We start from the raw sequence: 21,624 nt of genomic DNA, 5'->3' as shown, positions 1-21,624 counted from the left end.
GGAAACAGAAGTGCAAAGTGGACTCCATGGTTTTAAACTGAGGTAACATGGAAGCCACCGGCAGAAATCAGGACATGTGGAGAAATAGCTCATTTTGTGGTAGAAGGTGAGGGTATTGGTCTGGGTCAAGTTCAATCTGCGGTAACAACAGAAAATCCAATTGGAGTGACTTCTAATTAGAGGTGGTGGGTTGAGCGCATGCATTTCCCTTTGTGCCCTCCCACCTGAAGCCCTGCCAAACTACAGGGGAGGGATTTTTTTTTTTAACTCAAAGAAACAAATAGAACAGGTGGAAGAATATAGCAACACGTTTTGGAAGCTGGAAAAAGGATGGACAGAGAAATCAGTCCTGAGCCAGGAATGAGGGGAGCTAAGAGGCAACCCAGCCTACATGACGGACGCCCCCACCCAGGGCTGGCTGGCCCCGTTACCTCTAGAAGTGGGGGGAAGGCTGAATTTTAAAAAGCAAGTGTTTTGCCAGGGGTTGGGGGGAGGGAGAGATGAATAGTCCTAGCGGAGGGTTTTTAGGACTGTGAAACTACTCTGTATGATACAATAATGGTGGCTACATGGCTTTATACATGTGCCCAAACCCAGAGAATGTACAATGCTAGGGTGAACCTTAATGGACACTCTGGATTTTGGGTGACCCTGATGTGTCCGTGTAGGTTCATTGGCTGTACCATTTTGGTGGGGATGTTGATAGTGGGAGAGGTTTCAGGTGGGGGGGCAGGGCGCACATGAGAGCACTCTGTACTTTCTGCTCAGATGTGCTGTGAGCCTAAAACTGCTTTGAAAAAAGCTGATTAAAAAAAAGAAAAGAAAGAAAGCAAACTGGTTCAAAGTTGGTTGAAGGAGCAGTTAGCCCTCCAGATCCCCTCCCCACCCTGTGCAGGCAGGTCCCTTCTGCTCCCTGTACCATTGCAGATGATGGTAGAGGCATATCCTGAAGTGGGTACGGCAGAGGGCCTTTGGGCTGGGGGACACTGGTGTAGTTGACCGGTTTCTAAGGGCCACTCTGGCAGAGGCCCACCCACGGGCACAGGGCTTTTAGAGTTGCTTTCTTCAACAGAAGAAACCCAAGGATCAACAGACATATGAGGAAACATCCAATATGAAAAACAGAGATCAAAACAGACAGACAAAAGCAACTTGGAGGACACTGCTATGCAGGTAGAAGAAAATTTTTTAAGAAATCATTTATTCTCAGAGAAACGTGATATTGCATCCATGAAATAAGAATAAGCTATAAAAGTGAGCATTCAGAGAGCAAAATGAGGTCTTAGAAATGAAAAAATAGAACAGAAACGAAAATTAAACAGGAAAGCTGGAAATTAAAGATATCCTCCAAAAACGACAGCAAACGAAACAACGACAACAAAAAAAACACAGGAGACAGTGCAATTAGAGGACCAGTTCAAGAGGACCACCATCTAAATAACAGGAGACCAAGAAAGAGAGAAACAGAGAAAAGAGAGAAGAGAAAATCCCTAGAAAAGCAATTCAAGAGCATTTTGCAGGATTGATGGGACATGAGTTTCCAAACTGAATAGGTCAAAAGGTGTATAAAAAGGTATCCTCCCCAACACACACCATCCTCGAGTTTCAGAGCACTGGAGACAAAGAGATTCCTACAAAATGCCAGAGTGAAAAACAAGTCACATGAAAGGACCATGACTCAAAACAGCATTGGTTGCTCCACAACGCTGTCGGCTGTCGTAGAAGCTTTGCCTTTGAAGTTCTAAGAGACAATTATTTGCAACCTAAAATTCCATACCCTGACCAACTATTAATTATGTGTAGGATGAAAACATATTGAGACATGAAAATTCTCCAAGGACTGCGAGTGCCATTTGCCATTTCTCACAGTGAGAGGGAGGGTGGAGCACGTGTCCTCCAAAAACAAGAAAAAGGAAGCAGTCAGCATAAGAGAGAGGTTAGGGACCTGCACCAGGAATAAGCAGGGAGTCACCAGGTCTGCAGGAAGAAGTCGAGGGCTCTAGATTTCTTCAAGAAGATGAAATGCATAGAATTTGAACCTATTGCCATGCGATTTATGCTACTGGGGAAGATTTGGGGGCTGACTCACTAACAGGTATGTGGAAAACGAAACAAATAAAGAAAGCAAATAAAAGCTAATGCCAGACAGAACAAAATGTTGAAAGCAAAGTAATAATAATATACTACATGGTTTAGCTATACATGTAAACATTTAGTCATAATAATGAAGACATGGAATCCCCAGCTAACCAAGAGGATGATGTGACCATATTGAGAGAATGGTCAGATGGGAAGGGGTTGCTAGGGGACGGTGATGACGGGGAAGGCAGATGGAAGAGAATTCGATCGACATCTTATAGGGTGAGTACTTAACTGGCAGCACCTACAACTGAAAAATAAAAAAGTAGCAATGCAAGTCTCTTTTCTGCAGAAAATGTGGATGCTAAAATTCAAAGGAATCATCTAAAATGCGGAGCGTTGCTGTGCCTGGGGAGTGGGGAGCTGGGGCTGGGAGGCCAGGAGACCGCTGCTCTTCTTACCGTGGCTGGTAGAACTCGTCGATTCTTTCAACTACAGGCGAGTGGCCCTCTGTGTTATAATTCCATGCTTATCCGTCTGCCTGTCTTTCTAGAAGGTGAGCTCTATAAGGACAGGGGTCAGGCCCCATTCGTCTTGTTGCCTCAGCACCTAGCCCAGTACCTGTCAGACAGCAGGCCCTTAATTCACATTTGTGGACTGAATCATTGTAGGTTCAAGCTGGGAGGGAACTTCCATTCAAACCCCATCATTTTACTGGTTAGAAAGCTGAGGCGAAAAAGAAGAAAAGCCACGTCCCCGGTGCTCAGGTGGCGAGTGGCAGCTCCAGGGCTATGCTGTCAACCTCTGGGGTCTCTGTCCATTGCTCCTGCAACACCAGGGACTGCCTTGTTATTGGTATAGAAGTGACAGCTGTGGGAGCTGAGCAACTCTCTTGGGGAGAGGGTTAAAAAAGAGAGGAGGGGGAATAAGAAGAGGCCAGATAAGCCACCCAGAAGAAGGAGGTGTTAGAGAGGTGGGCGTGGCTCCTACCAGAATTGGGATGCGACCCAAGCAGAGAGAATAGGGTCTTCTAGAAGAAGAGGTGGCCACCAGGGACCCACCAGGGGCTACTCCCTCTGAGGAGCCACTGGAGCTCAGAGTTGAAGAACACACCCCATGGCTGCCATCCAGGGACCAGGGAGCTGCTGCTTCCACCACACCTGCTTCTCAATAGCCAGGAACTACAGAATGGCTCCTGGAACCCTGCTGCAAAAAGACCCAGCACATTTCCACGGCCTTACTGTGAGCAAAGCAGCCAAAATGGGCGCTCACTGCTGCCTTCCAGATACCACGCCGTGTGTCGATATTCAGTGGAAACTAATTTGCACCTAGATCCCTATTGCCAGCGACTCAGAAATATGGCTTTCAGCCTCAGAGGTCTCCAGAGAAGAAGGGTAGATTGGTTGAGGGTGACACTCTACAGACGTCTCAGTTGTTTTCATGTCATTGCTCTCATCTCTCCGTCTGTCCCAGGCAACTGCTCCAGAAACTGTCTCTTCTCTTCCCAGGCCTCCAAAGGAATGCCCCCCTGGGAATGAATAAACTCATGCAGGTGGCTGGAGGGGCCCCATCCAGGTCTGCCCCTCGCCAGCCCCTGAACCCCAGCGTGGGCTTAGCAAGGGCACCCAGCTTCACATACCTGAGGAAATATGAGTGCCGTCAATGGGCCACCTTGTCCTTCCCTTCTCGTCCATCAGAGAAATCACCCAGCATCCAGAGGGGAGGGGGGATTTGGAGTTTAGATTGTGACTGGAGAAGAATGTTTGGCAGGATGCCAGAGCCTGATATGAAGAGGCAGGAGGGAGGGAAGCCGTGAGTTCAAGAGAAAAAAAGCACCTGATGTTCTCCCCAAAAGGGAGTCTGATGTGATCCCTCAGCTCACGGACTCCAGCTCTGTGCCAGGGAAGTACCCAATGTGGGCAGCCCTCGTGGGCACTGAGCAACAGGAGGCTGGCCACGTGGGTCCCAGGTTGGTGAGCTGGATGAGCCAGGAGATCTTTGCAGAGATAATGCCCAGTTTGGACCATGTGAAGTCTGATGGTGTCTCAGGCAGGGCAGGGGCTATGGTCTGCCTGGGTCAAAAAGCTCCTGGCCATGAAGACCTTTGTTTCTGGAGTTTCCCCTTGATGCAGAACCTGGTCTCCCATTTCATCTAGTACTTGCTCTCCTTAGCCTGCCACGCTCCTGCTGTGGCACCAGGACCATCCTCCAGGGACATAAGGTGGGCAGCACCTCTGCTCTCTCCCTCCTGTCACGGGAACACGGGCCTGTCCCTGGTCTCCTAGCCACCCCCCTGGTCCTGCCTGTTTGGAGTCAGGCAGACTTAGGTCCAAATCCAGGCTCCACCACTTTGTAGCTGTGAGACTATGGGCAAGGTGACGTCACCCTTCTGAGCCTGGGTTTTATCATCTGTAAAATGGAGTTTAAAGTAACCTTCTCCCAGGGATATTGTGAGGATTAAATAAATAACATGTGTAAGGCTCTTAGCAGTGCTTGGCACATGTTTTAGTTGTCTACTGGTGTGTAAAAAAACGCTCCAAAACTTACTGACTTAAAACAACAGCTACGTATTAGTTCTCACGATTCTAGGGTTCAGCTGAGTGCTCCTTGGGGTGGTGGCTGGGTCACTCATTTGGCTGCATTCAGCTGGCAGTTCAGCTGGGGTGGCAGGAACAGGTGGGCATTGGCTGGGTCGCTTTCTTCAGCAGGGTGGGCTTCTCGCACGGCAGCCCAGGGCTCCAAAGGAGTCCAAGCAGAAGCAGTCAGTTCATGCCTAGAGTGGAACTGGCACAGCATCACTTCTGGTGCCTTCCATTGGTCCAACCAAGTCCCAAGGCCAGCCCAGAATCAAGGGGAGGGAAAACAGCCTGTGTCTTCTGGTCGGAAGAGCACCACAGTCCTGGGATGGGAGACATTGTTGGGGGCTGTGTCTGGAAACAGTGTACCCAGCACAAAGCGTTAGATCAGTGGTAGACAGAGAATATTGGGAGTTTGGCATAGCCCCTCAGATTAGCACCATCCTGGAATCTGGCTCACAGCAGTGTTTCTCAGACGATGGGGGCTATATCACTGGTGTCCCAGAAATGATTTGGTGGACCTCAGGCATGGCAAAAAAGTAACTTCGCCATTTTTTTTTTCAATTCTTTTTCCATCCTTTGATACCATCAAATAGAAAGCTCTCAGCTTAGTGCTAGCTTGTCTCCAGCACTTCTCTAACACCAGCTATCTCTGGCTTGGCATCTGACAGTATCTGACAGGAAACAGTACAGCAGGTGCTCAGATGTCATCGTTTTATCCAAGGTCATTTCTTTATAACGTTGATGAGAAAAAAAAAATTTCATTCCCAGCTGGGGCCACTGTCTGTGTGGAGTTTGCATGTTCTTCGCATGTCTGGTATGGATTTTTTCTGGGGACTTCAGTTTCCTCCTATGTCCCAAAGATGTGCACATGAGGTGAATTGGTGTGTCCCAGCCTGAGTGAGTGTGGGTGTTTGTGAGTGTGTCCTGCAATGGAAAGGTGTCCTGTCCAGGGCGGGTCCCCACCTCAGCCCTGAGCTGCCAGAACAGGCTCCGGCCACCTGCGACCCTGAATTATTAATATAATAAGCAGGTTGGAAAATAATCCTCTTACTTGTTTTTATTAATTTTTCTTAAATGTATGTATAGCTCACATTTATTTCAATGTCTAATATTAGAAGTGTTTTGGGTCTTTGTTTAGAAGTTTGGTAATGTTTTTGTGACCAGAAATATGCTGTAGGAACTTAACTCTTGTTTATATCAATTAGCCTATGGTAAAATCGGTTTGCTTGTACGTCGTTTCACTTAAAGGTGCAGTTTCTAAGAACCTATTGATGGTGTTACGTGAGAGCTTACTGTATCTAGCTAGAATGTAAGATGTTGACTTGTTTCCCCTGCATTTATTTTTATGATTGCCAAATGACACTGGCTTTCCATTCCTGCGGGGTATAGGGTGTTGGCTGAGGAGACAGCCAGCTCAACAGAGGGGGCAGAACCCAGGGACTTCCCAGCTCTAGACTACAAGCTCTTTCCTGATAACCCTACTTTCAGTGAGTCTGCTGTCCCCAGAGGAAAAGCCGGTGACCACTGCACCCCCACCACCCTTAGTGTGTACTTCTTACCTCCTTTACCCATCTAACTTTCCAACTCAACGTTACCTTCCACTGCCCACAGGGATTCCTTAGCATCTTCATAGGCCTCTTCCAGAAATTTCTCTGTGCTTTTTTTTTTTTTTAATAAATAAAGATTTTATTGGGGAATTGGGGAAGGGGAACATTGTGTTTTTCCAGGACCCATCAGCTCCAAGTGAAGTTGTTGTCCTTCAGTCTTAGTTGTGGAGGGTGCAAGCTCAGCTCCAAGTCCAGTCGCCGCTTTCAATCTAGTTGCAGGGGGGGCGCAGCCCACCATCCCATGCGGGAGTTGAACAGGCAACTTTGTTGTTAAGAGCATGCATTCTCACCTGCTGAGCCATCCAGCTGCTCAGCTGCCCGTTGGCAGCTCAGCAGCAGCTCAGCTCAGGCACGGCTCACTGGCCCATATGGGAATCAAACCGGCAACCCTGTTGCTCAGAGATCACTCTGTAACCAACTGAACCACCAGGCCAGCCCGCTCTATGCTTTACTCTTCCCAAACATTCTCCCAATTCTCTACAACCAGGCAATGTGGTGCAGCAGGGAGCACTTGGGGCCTGGAGTCAGATCACCTGGGTGAGGTCTTGGGTCCATCACCTGCCAGACACAGCCCCAGCCTTCACGTTTGTGTCCCAGGTCAAGAGTACAAAGGAGGCCCCAAATTTAACTATCTTGTCTGATAGTTACAAGTTACAAATAAAGCTAACAAAGTTACAAGTTACAAATAAAGCTAACAAAAGGCCCCCAATTTAACTATCTTGTCTGATAGTTACAAGTTACAAATAAAGCTAACAAACCATAAAGTAAGTTCCAGCTTCCTAGGCTGACAAATATATTTTCCTCATAACCAAAAAAACATGTGTTTGTGTATATGTGTATATGCATGAGTATGCCACAGAGCTATGGTTTTTCTATGCTGAAAGACAGAAAATTTTAATTATTTTATTTTAAAAGATTTTATTGGGGAATCGGGGAAGGGGAACAGAGAAGTTGCTGTCCCTTTGTTCCTCAGTCTAGTTGTGGAGGATGTCGCTTCACTGGACCATGTTGGTATTATCATTGTGCTCTTCCCTGCTGAGGCAGTTGCTCACCGGCCATTGGACGACCACTCACGCCAGCTCATGCTAGCTGCTGGTCAGCCCCACTGCAGCCTACGCCATTGCCGGCGACTCACAGCAGCCCAGCTCCAGGTCGAGCTGTTGTTCACCATCTTAGCTGTAGAGGGTGCAGCATCACTGACCCTAATGTGGGATCCGAACTAGGGCCCTGCTGCTCAGCCAACTGCTAACCAACGCGCCCCTTGGCTGGCCCAGAAAAATTTAATTAATATTGTACATGTATAGGGGTTCTGTTGAGGGGCTCTCAATATTTGGATGAATAATCAATAAAAATATCCATAATTCATGAATTATTATATATTTATTCTATAACTTTTTTTCTTGCTCTTGTTTCATTAAAATCACCAAGATTCAAGATTATAATCAAGATTCCCATGTAATTGTTTTATTGACAGTAATGATATGAAAGATTAAAAATAAAATGTAATTGTGTTCAAAGTATACAATTTTAATGCATTTTTATTATAAATGCATTTTAAGGTAAAGTAAAAAACAAAAAAATTATTTAGATTATTTTAAATTTTCTTTTAAAATATATTCAACATTATTTATTAAAATTAAAAAGGAAAAAGTACAAGTTATAATTGATGAATACCAATTGATCATTCATCTATACATGAATAGCACACTGTAATTTTATAATGTCTTGAAATCAGGCAGCATAAGTGTTTCTACTTCCTACTTCTATTCAAATTTGCTTTGTCTATCCTAGATCCCAGTCTTCCTATGTCTGAAAGTCTCTAGGTTGTTTTCATTTATGAAAGATATTTTCACCAATTACAGAATTTTAGGTTGATAGTTTCTTTTTTCTTTTAATACTTTAAGGATGTCTGTCCATTTTCCCATGGCTTACATAGTTTCTCATGAGAAATATGCTCTCATTCTTTTTTCTTTGTTACTCTCTGAGATGTGTTTTTTCTGGCTGCTTTTACAATTTTCCCTTTTTCATTGGTTTTCAGCAATTTGATTATGATATGACTTCATGTGGATTTTTTGTTTGTTTTGTTTTTATGTTTCTTATGCCTGGGTTCATTGAACCTCTTGAGTCTGTTGTTTTTAGTTTTCATCAAATTTGGAATTTTTTTGACAATTATCTCTTCAAATATATTTTTTATATCCCTGCCCCAATCTAAATCTCCAATTACTTGTATATTAGATTGCTTTATAGTATCTCAAATGTTGCAATTGTTCTATTTATTTTTTCCTGTCTTATTTTCTCTCTGGGCTTCATTTTGGATTTTTTTTTTTTTTGTATATCTTCAAATTTTCTGATCATTCTTCTACAGTACCTAATCTGCTCTTAATCACATCCAGTGTATTTTTTATTTAAGGTATTGTATTTTTCATTTCTGGAAATAACATTAGATTTTTTTAAATAAGTTTTCTTTCTCTCCTCACAATGTTCATGTGTTTCTCTACCTTCTTGAATATATGCGGCAAATGAGACACACTTATCTCTTTTAATACTAATTCCTTCGTCTACTCATTTTCAGCTCTGTTCTATTGATTGATTTTTCTCCTAATTCTGAGTCATACTTTCTATTTTTTTGCATGCCTTTTGTTGTTTATTTATTTTTAGATGCGCTTTGTCATATTGAGGAACTTTCCTTTTTTTCCTAGTTTTGTGAAAGTTTTTATTAGGAATGGATGTTGGATTTTGTCAAATGAATTTTCTACATCTATTGAAATGATTATATGGTTTCCCTTTTTTAGTTTGTTAATATGGTAAATTAAATTGATTGGCTTTCAAACATTAAACCAACTTCGCATTTCTGAGATTAAACCCACGTGGTCATGATGTGTTACCCTTTTTATATATTGTTGGATTTGATTTGCTGAAGTTCTGTATCAATTTTTACATCTGTGTCCATGAAGGATATTGGTCTGTAGTTTGATTGGATGATTGTGAATTTTCCATTGTTTGGTGTCAGAGTTTGTTGCATTCCTTTAGGTAGTGTTAGACTTTGTTCTCATACATAGTTAAAATACTTGGAATATGTACTTTTGAGGCTTGCTTTAAAGATTTTCAGAACAGATACAGAGTAGCTGTTAGTCTAAGGTTAATTTAGACCTCTACTAAGGCAATACCCTTCTGGGGACTGTACCCAATACCTCAAGTATTATGAGGTCTTTCCACTGTCTTTTGGGAGCACAAACTAATCCCAGCCCTGTGTGAGCTCCAGGCATTGCTCTACTGTCAGTGGCTCTTTCCCTTGCCTTGCCTTTCATGTGTATGCAAATCAGTACTCAGCCAAAGACTCAAGAAGACACTTCTGCAGATCTCTGGATATATGTTCAGCTCCCCCTCTCTGGGACTCTGCCCTGTAAATTCTAGCACCTTGGCCTCTTGAACTCTAACTCTGTCTTCTCAATCAGCATCCAAGCTCTGTTTGGATTCCGCCCTCCCTGCACGGAAGCCTGGAAACTGCCTCCGGCGGCAAGCTAGGGTAATTATAGGGCTCACCTCGTTTGTTTCCCTTTTCTCAGGGATCATAGTCCTGAGCGGCCTTTGACTAAAGTCTTAAAATCATTGTTTCATATATTTTGTCTGGAGTCCTAGTTTTTCAAGGCAGCTGAATAAATCTAGTCCTTGTTACTTCATTATGGTGAGAAACGGAAGCCTTGTTTTGTTAATAAACTTATTTTGTGTGTGGCTGTGACATTCAGAGCCTTCCAAAATGCAGACCCCAGGTCAGAGACCCCTTTGTCTACATCTAAGAGCAGTACTAACTAGATGTGTTACTTTGGGCCAGTTGCTAATCTTCTCTGCGCCTCTGTTTTCATTACTGTCAATTGGAGGAGACAATCATAGTATTGACCCTAAGGATCGTTGTGAGAAATGAGTCAGTTTTAACATGCTTAGCCCTTAAATGGTGCCTGGCACACAGGAAGTGAGTGTTCATTAAATGTGGGTTATTTCAGGGACAATCAAGATGACCCAACAAAGGCTCCTTCACTCTCCCCCCACCTCTATTCAGAGAAAGAGTCCTTCCTTGTTTCTTTTTTTTTTTTTTTTTTTTTTAGCTGAGCCATCCTGCTACCTGTTGGCAGCTCAGCGGCTGCTCAGCTCGGGCTGGACTCGAACTGCTGTTGCTCAGAGCTCAAACTCTTGAGCGAGCTCTTAACCAACTGAGCCACTCAGCCGGCCCCTTCCTTGTTTCTAAGGCCATCATATCCTCTGGCTGATGAGGTAAAAAGGTCTTTATTGGTCATATTTTCTCTTTATTCTTTTCTTCCCCCTGGTCTCTCTCTCTCTCTCTCTCTCCACAGACTCTTTTCCCTCAGACTAAAACATATTTCTGTCTACTGCCTTCTAAACACAAACAAACAAAAACATTCTCCTTCCTACCTCCCCTTCAGCTCCTTTCCTCTGGCTTTATTTCCTTCTCCTGCCAAATTTCTTGAAAGAGGGCTCTGTCCTCTCTGCCTTCCATTCCTCACCTCATGCTTACCCGCCGTCTCCACACACCCTGCCCCATTCACACGCTGCTCTCTCATGCTGCCACCTTCTAACTGCAGTGGCCACTTTTTTTTTTCTTTTAAAAATTTGATTGATTAATTAATTTTTCAATTACAGTTGACATTCAATATTATACTAGTTTCAGGTGTATAGCATGGTGGTTAGACATTTATATCAGTTACAAAATTAACGCCCCCCTCCATAAGTCTAGTACCCACCTGGTACCCTACACAGTTATTACAATATTATTGACATAATCCCTATACTGTACTTTCCATCCCTGTGACTATTTAGCAACTCCCAATTATACTTCTTACTCCCTTCACCTTTTTCACCCTGCTCCCCCATCCCCCTCCCATCTGGCAACCATGAGTTTGTTCTCTGTGTCTGAGTCAGTTTCTGCTTTGTTTCTTAATCGTTGCTCTACTCAGCCTCCTTGGAGAATGTGACATTGGATGAACCCTCTCCTTAGGGCCTCGATGGTTCTAACCAAAACGGGCTTTAGACCTACATGACCAAGGTCCCTGACAGAACAAGATGTTCATGGGGCCAAAGAAACATGCCCTCCTGAAGTATGTAGCTTGTCTTCTAGAGCATGCTCCAGATACCCAATATTGGGGAATGCTTTGCCCAAACAGCCCCAGGCCCACTTCCAGAGCCTGGAAGGACTTCTTCCCTTGGTTTGTCTTCTTGAAAGTGAAGCATGACTTGTATGTGTCCCCTGGGCCTGAGGGTGATCAAGGCAGCTATTTGCAGGTGGGGAGCATGGACAGAGCTTGGATGTGTGATTGGAATGCACATGCACATTTATATGAGACGCTTCACTCTGTAGGAAAAGCTGAGTGTGAAAAAAAGAAGAGAGCAGGCTGTGCGCCAGGAGCACTGGGTCCTGCACATGTTAAGGGTGAGCTCAATCTGCCTTATGGGCTCTCCTGCCGGTTCTCCAACCACTTTTCCCTGTCTCCTTCACTGATGTTACTCCCACTTCCATCCTCTCGATAAAACGCTTCCCCAGAAGCCCGGCTTTGGCCTCCATGCTCTCCCTCCCCTGTGCCCATCCCTTGGGGCACTCACTGTGCAGTGAGGCAGTGCAGCATCTACACATCCACCTCTTCCTCCAGGGAGGAAGGCTGCCCAGTCACTTTGGTTTCCCCAGCAGAGCTGGCACCCACTGAGAGCTCTGACAATGTTCATTGAATGACAAAGGGAATAAATAAACATAGCTCACTCATTGGCTCCCAGGGTCTAAATTCACTTTGTTTAGCTTATATTTCTCCTGTAGATGTGATGAAAAGACTAAGAGCGGGAGCTCTAGAGTCAGACTGCTGGGCTGCAAACCCCAGCTCAGCACTTATAAGTTGGGTGTGCTTTTGGGCAAGTCATTCAACTGTTCTGTGCCTCAGATTAATTTTCTGCAGCATGGGGATAGTCATAGTACCTACTCAATTAGGATGCCATGAGGCGTAAAAGAGCCAATCCACAGGCCTCCACTTCTCGTCTACCGATGGGCATTTCAGTTGTTTCCAAGTCTTGGCTATTGTGAATAGCACCACAATGAACATAGGGGTGCATATATTTTTTCGAATTAGGTGTTTTGGGATAAATACCTAAGAGTGGGATTACTGGGTCATAAGGTAGTTCCATTTCCAGTTTTTTGAGATACCTCCATACTGATTTCCATAGTGGCTGCACCAATCTGCAGTCCCACCAACAGTGCACCAGGGTTCCCTTTTCCCCACAACCTGGCCAGCATTTTCAACAATGTACTTTCAATGTAAATGGATTAAATGCTCCAATCAAAAGATAGGGTGGCTGAATGGATAAGAAAACAAAACCCTTACATATGTTGCTTACAAGAGAATCTCTTCAGATTGAAAGACACACACAGGCAGAAAGTAAAGAAATGGAAAAACATATTTCATGAAAATGGAAACAAAACAAAACAAAAAAGCTGGGGTAACCATACTTATACCAGACAAAATAAACTTTAAAACTAAGGCTATAATAAGAGATAAAGAAGGATCCAGTTAATTCCACTTCAGGGTATTTATCCAAAGAAACCCAAAGGTACTTTGAGGGGATGTGTGTATCCATATATTCATTGCAGCATTGTTTACGATGGTCAAGATGGGGAGGCGGCCTGGGTGTCCATCGATGAAAGAATGGATAAAGAATGAAAGAATGGAAAAAAAATGGTACTCATATACAATAGAATACCTCTTTGCCATGGAAAGGAATGGGTTCTTGCTATGTTCGGTGGTATGGATGGACCTGGAGGGTATTGTGCTGAATGGGGTGTCAGGGAAAGACAGATGCAATGTGATTTTGCTTATATGTGGAATCTAAAGAGCAAAATAAACAAACAAACAAATCAGAAACAAACTCATAGGTACAGAGAATATTTTGATGGTTGCCAGATGGGAGGGGGGTTGGGAGTGTGGGTGAAAAAAGGGGAGGGGATTAAAAAGTACAACTTGGTTGTTACAAAGTAGTCATGAGAATGTGGGGTATAGCGTAAGAAATACAGTCAATAACATTGTAATAACTATGTATGGTGTCAGATGGGTACTAGATTTGTTGGGGTAATAGATGGGAGGGGGTTGGTGGGATGGGTGAAAAAGGAGAAGGGATTAACAAATACAAATTGGTAGTTATAAAATAGTCATGGGGATGTAAAGTACAGCATATAGAATATAGTCAATAATACTGTAATAGCTACGTATAGTGCCAGGTGGGTACATCTAACCACTATGCTGTACCCCTGAGATTAATATAACATAATATTGAATGTCAACTGTAATTGAAAAATTAAAAGGTTGGGGGAAGGTGAAGGGCAATAAGGGTCCAAATTTCCAGGAATAAAACAAATAATTCATGGGGATGTAATACACAGCATGGGGAATATACAGAGGGTGCCAAAAAAAATGTAGACACATTTTAAGAAAGGAAAAAACTGTATTAAAATTATAATACTCAATATATACTGATAACAAAAGATTAATACAAGTCTTGTGTATACATTTTTTTGGCACCCCCGGTAGTTAATAATATTGTGATAGCATAGTACAGTGTTAGATGGTTGCTGGACTTACCGTGGTGATCACTTCATTAGGTCTATAAATGTTGAACAACTATGGTATACCCCTGAAACTCATATAGTATAGTATGTTAGCTATATTTTTAATAACAATCTTTTAAAAAATAAGTACAAATGGGTAGTTACAAAATAGTCATGGGATGTAAAGTACAGCATAGGGAATATGGTCAATGATATGGTAATAACTATGTATAGTGCCAGGTGGGTACTGGACTAGTCAGGGGGATCATTTCTTAAATTATATAAATGTCTAACCACTATGCTGTACCCCTGAAATTAATATAAAATACTATTGAATGTCAACTGTAATTGAAAAATTAAAAGGTGGGGGAAAGGTGAAGGGCAACAAGTGGTCCAAATTTCCAGGTATAAAACAAATAAGTCATGGGGATGTAATGTACAGCATAGGGAATATAGTCAATAACATTGTGATAGCGTGGTACGGTGTCAGATGGTTGCTGGACTTATCATGGTGATCATTTATTTCGGTATATAAATGTTGAATAACTATGGTGTACACCTGAAACTCATATACTACTGTATGTTAGCTATATTTTAATAAAAATATTTTAGAAAATGAAGTACTGATACAGTGTAGGGCATGGATAAATCTTGAAAACATTAGGCTAACTGAAAGAAGCTAGTCCCAATAGACCACCTTTTATATGATTCCATTCATATGAAAGTCTACAAGACAGAAATGTATAAAGACAGAAAGTAGATTTGTGGTTACTTAGGGCTGGAGTGGGAAGCTGGAGGGGTGCTAAAGGATACAGGGTTTCTTACTGAGATGATGAAAATGTTCTACAATTGACTGCGGTGATGGTTGCTTTATGACTATATGAAAATCCATGGACTTATACACTTTATATGGGTGCATATAATTGTATGGTATGTGAATTATATCTCAATAAAGCTTTTTTTTTTTTTTTTAAAGAACTCATTGACAGCACACCCTACCAAAAGCTGTACTAGTCTCACTACACAGTGTCCCTGGGCTGCAAGAAGGGGGCTCCTGAGGAGGAAGAGATTTAAAAAAACAAAACAAACAATCAGGGCCAGCTGAGTGGCTCAGTTGGTTAAGGGCACAAGCTCTGAACAACAGGGTTGCTGGTTCAATTCCCACATGGGCCAGTGAGCTGCACCCAAGCTGAGCTGCTGAGCTGCCAACAGGTGGCAGGATGGCTCAGTGGTTAGAGTTTGCGCTCTTAGTAACAAGGTTGCCAGTTCAACTCCTGCATGGGATGGTGGGCTACACCCGCCCGCAACTCAGGTTGAACACGGCACCTTGAGCCAAATTGCCCTCAGCTGCCGACGGACTGCCAGATGGAGACTGGACTTGGAGCTGAGCTAGCTGCGCCCTCCACAATTAAGATTGAAGGACAACAACTTGGCTGTTCCCCTTCCCCAATTCCCCAATAAAATCTTTAAAAAGAAAATTCAGAAGCAATATGATGGAAGGAAAGAGAACACCAAAATCAGCAGTCTTCTAGAGGAGCAGCTCCAGCCGGACACGCTGCCTGCATGGCTTCACGACCGGGCCAACGTGGCTGAGCAGATGGCTCTGTGCTAGAGGGTAAGGAGCTGGAGTTTTATCAGAGAAAAGCCAAGGCCCAGAAAGGCAAATAAATCCTCCTCCGTCCTATCTTAGTCCATGTAATAAAGGTGTTTATTGTTCTAAAAAACAAACAACCAAACAACTACAGCAGCAAAACGCCTAGCAGAGTGCCTGATGTGAAGCTGACCCTCAAGAAATGGCAGAATCAGCACCGATGCTTTTTTTTTTTTTTTTGCTATTATTCAAAAGAACTGGGTTTGCAGGAAAAGAGGGCTGGCCAGCTGACTCATTGCCATCAGCAAATAGTAATTTCTGCTTGAGGACTCTATTTCAATTTTCAGCCCCAGTATATGTGTTAGCTTTCCTATTGCTGCTATAACAAATTACCACAAGGTTGGTAGCTTTAAACAGTGTAAATGTATTGTCTCACAGTTCCGTAGGTCAGAGGTCCAACGCAGGTCTCATGAGGCTAAACTCAGGGGCTGGCAGGGCTGCAGGCCTTTCTGGGGCCCATGGCATCTTCCATCATCTTCAAAGCTAGCAACGGTTTTTTGCTGCCATCTTTTTGCTGCCATCTCGCTGACATTCTTCTGTCATCATATTGTACCTTCTCTCTGTACTTTCCACCAGGAAAGTTTCTCCACTTTTAAGGATTTATGTGATGAGATTGGCACACCTGGATACATCCAAGGTAATCTGCCCATCTCTAGGTCCATATCCTTTGTCACATCAGTCCCTTTTGCCATGTAAGGTAACATATTCATAAATTCCTGGGACATCATGGGGGTGGGGAGGTTGTCATTATTCTGACCAACACAGTAAATTACCTTACAAGTTGTCCTAAGTATATTTTCTGTGTAGGGACTGTCCAGGCTCCTCATCAGAGTGTCTCATCATCGTCATCACAGCAAACCATTAGGTGGAATATACCACATGTCGGGCACTGTTTAAGGACGTGATATTTCTCAACTTATTCAGTCTCCACAAAACCTGATGGAGCTCCCCACTCTTTGAATGTACTCTGTGCATAGTGACTTCCTTTTAGAAAGCAGAGTCAGGAAAATGGGGGTCATTTCACAATAGAGAAGCCTGACAAACACCTCCTCAGCCAGACAGTCAAGGTCAATATCAACAGATATAAATTACATTGATAGTATGTACTATTGATAAGATATAATGAGAAGAGCATTTGCTCCTGTGATTTCCCTCCCCCAATCCCATAACCCCAGTGCAAACATAAGAAAAACATCACACAAACTCCAATAAAGGGTCATCCCACCATATATCTGACCAGTCTGCACCAAGACCCTAGTAGTAAAGGGGTTTTAAAAACTGTCAAGGTCATCAAAACCAAGAAAAGTCTAAGAAGCTGTTATAATCAAGAGAAGCCTAAGGGGACATGACAACTAAATGTAATGTGGTGTCCTGGCTGGGATCCCGGCACAGAAAAAGAACATTAGGTAAAAACTAAGGAAATCTGAATAAACGGTGGGCTTTGGTTCATAATAATGTAACAAAATTGGTTCATTAATTGTTAACAAAGGTTAATAATAGGGAAAACTGGCTGTGACATATATGAGAACTCTACTATGGTCTTAATTTTTCTGGAAATCTAAAAACTTTTCTAAAAAATAAAGTATATTATAAAAATAAATAAAATAGGAAGTAATTTAATAAAACTCTGTATGGTAAGTGTTATCATTACCCCCATTTTATAGATAAGGAGAAAAGGCACATAGAGGTAACTTGTCCTATAAATAAATAGTGGAGCCAGAACCTAGATCCAAAGTCAGTGCTCTTAACCACCATGACTTTTTCTTCTCTAGGGGCAGCCCAATCTCCCCCATTAGCCCCAAAGTTCCCCAAAGTCAGGATCTGTCTTTCCCCTCAGGCTGAGGGCGGCAGGGGATTTCTCTTCCTTGAGGGGCAAGGGCTATATTTTCTGCCAGACTGGACACCATCTCTCGGCCACTGGGATGTCCAGTGCAAAGATACATTCTGAATTTGGGGGATGGACATGGACTAATGCTTTTTTTTCTTTTAATTTTATTGGAGAACAGCCATGGTCATTGGTTACACATTGTTTTCATGTCATGCTACAGCAGCGTAGTTGACTGTTTTTGTTTTTTTTTTAAGGAGGGCACAGCTCACAGTGGCCCATGCAGGAATTGATAACCTTGGTGTTATCAGCACCATGCTCTAACCAACTGAGCTAACCAGTCACCTCTGGACCAATGCTTATCAACCAAGAGTGCCTTTGCCTTCCCCACCCAACCACCCATGGGATATTTAGTGATGTCTGGAGACATTTTTAGTAGTCACAACTGGGGGAATGCTACCGGCATCTAGTGGGTAGAAACCAGGGATGTTACTAACCATCCTATAAAGCCCAGGAAAGCCCCCCAAAACAAAGAATTATCTGGTTCCAAAGTGTCAATAGTGCCAAGATCAAGAAACTCTGGGATAGATTCTATTTCTAACACGCTCCCATTTTCCTCATAAGGACACATGTTTCTAACCATGTGTACCAATTTTTGGTTTGGGGATCATGGTCCCCGTAAGTCTAGCAATGGTTGGAGGGAGGGATAGCAATGGCTGGACCCCTGTAGGAGGGCTCCATCCTCAGGAACAAAAGAGCAAGGAGCCAGTGCAGGCCCTTGCCCCTGTCTCTTCCAGCTCTGCCTCAGTTGCCTAGACGACCTGACCTCCATTACGGTCTTCTTGGCAGAGCCGCCAGGATGCCCTATCTCCTGGGATAGAAAGAAGTTACCAGCCTGTCATGGCTGAGTCAGCCCTTCTTGGCCTCAGCTCCATGAGCACATGGAGACATGAAAGAGACATCCCCTCCGTGGCTCATGGCTTGCTTGGGGCAGGCAGACCAGGAGGGGTGGTGGGGAGCGGGCAACCGCTGACTCAGCCCTGTCCTTGCCCAAAGCCTTTCCGAATCCTGCCAGACAGGCATGTCACAGCAGCTGGGTCCCTTTGGGCAAGCCATGACTTTCTGGACCTTGGTTTCTTTGTATGTTCAAAGTGGAGAACACTCGCCTTCTGTATTCGTGGGAGGACAAAGTAGTCAGGCAGAGCATTTTTATTGAGTACTGACTCAAGCCCCGGTTCCAGGTGCTGGAGAAAGTGTGGTGGACAAATAGCACCCTGTCCTCAGATGAGAGGAGACAGAAAATACACTGGTAAACAGAGACTCTATTTTTAGTGGGAATCTGCAGTAGCTACTGTGGCAGGCTTGTTCTCTGCCTGTTGGCTCTCAGCTTCATGCCCTCCCTTGAGGGTTCTGCAGGTGCTGGAAGCCTGAAAACTACATTTCCCAAACTGCAGTTCGGTTCTGCCAGTGTAAGGAACAAGCGAGAGATGGGAAGGCATGGGATATAATGAATAAGAGGGAGGGAGGGAGAAGTGACTTTAGCTAATTCTGTGACTTCCGAAGTGGCAGCAGCAGTGGCAGGCACCTGGGGTGGGTCTTTTGCAGCATCAGAGGGCATGCAGGTTCCTTGGTTGCTGCTCATCACCAAGTGTGGGCTTGTGGATTCCAGGCCAAGGGTGGCAGCAGCTTCCTAGCCTCTGAGCATCACTTATTCCCTTCCAAGACATTTAAACCAATTCCCTGGATCATACCCCTTCTACTTGAAGCACTTAGAAAGGTTTCTGTTTTTCTGATTGGCTAGTCATTGATGCAGATGGCAATAAATGAGGTGATAAATATGAAAATGCTTTGCTTCTTATTACCATAAGGCCCAAAGCAGAAAGGAAACCTCAAAGCCAAACTCTCAGTGATTTATCACAGAAGATAAAGTAAGCTGGTTATGCCAGTATGAACCTAAAAAAAAAAATTCAGAACAGGGCCACAGAGGTGCATAAATTTCAATCTCCCCAACTCCAAGTTCCACTCCATCCAGGTGCCTGAAATGCCACCCTTGGAATTTCAGATTAAGGCAAATAAATCTTAAATGAGGCTTTCTGGGAGTCCACGAGTCTCCCAAACTTGTATAGGAAAAACTATGTTTATATGAGGGGGAATCTGGGGGGAAAGTGACCATATCTCCCATTAGATTGTCAAAGAAATATGGGATCCAGGAAAGCTACAACCAGTAAGTTAAAGCAAGACCATCTGTCAATCACTTATGTTCCTTCAGGAAGGACAGTACATCACTGTCTCCAAAGTGGGATTAAGAAAGAAACACCTATTTATATATGCATATACTACTATTTATATAGAATTTATTCATATCTGCTTTTTGTCTCACCTGTTCACTTTTTTACTTCGATGTGTATTTGCTATGTACATTATATATTAACCGAATGGCACAGGTATATAATTTATAAGTAAATAGACATATATTGGGATTGATGTTCAGTTTTTAAAAAATTGATATAGGTGCCCTATCAAAATAGTCTGGAGGAAGCACGACTTGAATAGATATATGTACACTCATGTTCATTGTGGCATTATTCACAATTGCCAAAAGATAGAAACAACCCAAGTGTCCATCAACATGTAAATGGGTTTTTTAAGTGTGATAAATCCATACAAAGGAGTAGTATTCAACCATAAAAAGAAATGACACTTTGATGCGTGCTACAACATGGATGAAACTTGAAAATATTATGCTAAGTGAAAGAAGTCAGACACAAAAGGACAAATACTGTATTCCACTAATAGTATATGAAATATCTAGAAGAAGCAAATTCATAGAGACAGAAAGTAGATTAGAGGTTATAAGGGGCTGAGGAGAAGGAGGAACGGGGAGTGTTATGGGTTGAATTGTGTCCCCTCAGAAAGATATGTTGACATCCTAAGCCTCAGTACCTCAGAATGTGATGTTATTTGGAAATACAGTCTGTGCAGATTGAACCAGGTTAAGATGAAGTCATTTAGAATATGACTGGTGCCCTTATAAAAAAGGGAAATTTGGACACAGAGACAAACACACACAGAATGAAAATGATGTGAAAACACAGGAAGAAGATAGCCATGTGACAGAACGGTGCATCTAAAAGTTAAGAACTCCAAGGATTGCCAGCAAATACCAGAAGCTACAAGAAGCAAGGAAGGATTCTCCCCTACAGCTGTCAGAGAGAGCGTGGCCCTGCTGACACCTTGATTTTGTTCTTCTAGTCTCCAGAACTGTGAGACAATAAATTACTGTTAAGACGTCTAGTTTTGGGTACTTGGTCATGGCCACCCTAGGAAACTAAAACAGGGAATTATTGCTTAATAGTTACAGAATTTCTGTTTAGAGTGAAGACAAAGTTTTAAAAATAGATAGTGGTGATGGCGGTACAACATTTTGAATGTAATTAATGTCACTGAGTTGTACACCCAGCAGAGTTTAAATGAAAATTTTTCTGTTATATATGAGGTCAGACAATTAAGTTCATGAACTCGTCCTAGGAAAAGTACTGCATACTTCATTGGTGAATATCACTACGGTCACCTTGGAAGCACTCGCCTTGGGAAGCTATGCACTGACGCCAGCACCTAACCCTTCAAAGCAATTTTGGAGCTCTTTTTCTGGAGTGGCCATCAGAGCTGTCATCATATTACCCTTGATGTCCTGAATGTCATAAAAATGTCTTCCTTTCAATATTTCCTTTATCTTCAGGTAAAGAAAGAAGTCATTGGGGGCCAGATCAGTTGAGCAGGGAGGGTGTTCTAATACAGTTATTTGTTTACTGGCTAAAAACTCCCCCACAGGCAGTGCCGTGTGAGCTGGTGCATTGTCTGATGCAAGAGCCATGAATTGTTGGCAAAAAGTTCAGGTCGTCTAACTTTTTCACGCAGCCTTTTCAGCACTTCCAAAGAGTAAACTTGGTTAACTGTTTGTCCAGTGGGTACAAATTCATAATGAATAATCCCTCTGATATCAAAAAAAGGTTAGCAACATCGTTGCAACAAGTTTGCGAACTTAATTGTCAGACCTCGTATATTTTACCACAATTTAAAACACTTAATAATATAATGTACACCAAATCATTGAATTGTACACTTTCCATATGTAAACTGTATTGTATGAGCATTATATCGTGATAAAGCTCTTAAAAAATAGTTTGTGTATGGGGAGCCAGAATAACCAACACAATACCAAAGAACAAAGTGGGAAGACTGACACTACTCAACTTCAAGACTTATTATTATAAAGCTACAGTAAT

Source organism: Hipposideros armiger, unplaced genomic scaffold, assembly GCF_001890085.2.
Source record: "Hipposideros armiger isolate ML-2016 unplaced genomic scaffold, ASM189008v1 scaffold_72, whole genome shotgun sequence".
In the NCBI taxonomy this organism is placed as follows: domain Eukaryota; kingdom Metazoa; phylum Chordata; class Mammalia; order Chiroptera; family Hipposideridae; genus Hipposideros; species Hipposideros armiger.
The sequence above is the reverse complement of the archived record's forward strand: the minus strand, read 5'-3'. Positions refer to the sequence as shown.